General features: G+C 49.1%; 1 protein-coding gene across 7 annotated transcripts in view; it reads left to right on the top strand.

Moving 5' to 3' along the window:
- Positions 1-1,203, top strand: part of qkia (QKI, KH domain containing, RNA binding a) — a 55,896-nt gene that overhangs the window by 44,870 nt on the left and 9,823 nt on the right. The gene's annotated exons all lie outside the window — the stretch shown is intronic.

Here is a 1,203-nt window from a genome sequence, read left to right as displayed (position 1 = left end):
GTGTGTGTGTGTGTGTGTGTGTGTGTGTGTGTGTGTGTGTGTGTGTGCGCGCGCGCGCGTGCGTGCGTTAGGGACGATAAAGGAAAACGTCCTTTCCCCTCATCCCTGTCATTTTATAATTCAGCAGCTATTCCTCTCCCGGGAATTCCAGCAGCCAGATCATTACACACACACGCATGCAGCATGCTCACACACACGCATGCGGTCCTAGTGATGGCTATGTCTGAGTGAATGTTTTATTATGGCTGGTGCATGCTGACTGAGAAGTCAGTTAATTGTGGCAACACCTTGAAGTGTTAACTGCTCTCCCTCGCACTGTTCATCAAACATTCATCTAAGCTGTGCTTCTGTGGGAGGAAGCTGGCCCGGTCCACCCGGGGCGATGCGACTTAAGTCGGTCCAACCCCACACCAGCCGCTTTATCTTCTGGTTTACCCTGATCTCACGGCTCCTCTCTGCAGCCACCTTCGAATCTGCTATCTTACTTGTTGTTGTGTAGCTCGAACCGGGGCGCCAACACCATCGCCACCTATTTAACCCTCACAGCCCCGCAGATCCATCATCATACAACACGCACAAACAGCCCCAACACTCGGCATGCACCCCCGCGGCACTCTCCCCCATCCATAGAGTGTTGTGGGAGACCAACCCCACCTCTTAACCCTTTGATACACAACCTCTGAAAGTGCTCACTATTTTTCTCTGAATTTTAAAAGATCACTCTTGTCACAAAGTGTGTTAAGTGTGGCCACAAAGTTGGTCTGTGGTTCTCCATACTGCAGGGATACACTGTGCTTGTGAGGGCTTCCCGCGCTACATTTGAGAGGAACATCTAAGGAGCCGTTTGAATTATTGTTGGTAGACAACAGGCCTTCGTGTTATGGAAAGCTACCGAGCAAAGAGTGGTTTTAGCGGAGTGGATGGTGTTTATACAGCTTTCCATACGGTGACGACAAAAGAGCAAAGACAAATTTTTGATTCATTGTTGCCACAAACGTGTTAAGCTTTGAAAGCACATCATGGCGCCTCCATGATGTGCATCTGGTGAAGTTCTGTTCTTATTTTGTCTCGTCTTTTTCTCTTTCCTTCCCTCATTTCTCAGTTTTGTCGAGCAAGTCATCTTGGCCCGCTTCCAAAGAACCACCGAGTTGCTTCTACACACACACACACACACACACACACACACACACACACACACACACA

Source organism: Anarrhichthys ocellatus, unplaced genomic scaffold (assembly GCF_004355925.1).
Source record: "Anarrhichthys ocellatus isolate YVR2014 unplaced genomic scaffold, GSC_Weel_1.0 scaffold7, whole genome shotgun sequence".
Taxonomy (NCBI): Eukaryota; Metazoa; Chordata; class Actinopteri; order Perciformes; family Anarhichadidae; genus Anarrhichthys; species Anarrhichthys ocellatus.
Note: the sequence above shows the minus strand (reverse complement) of the source record. Positions and strands in the feature narration are given on the sequence as shown.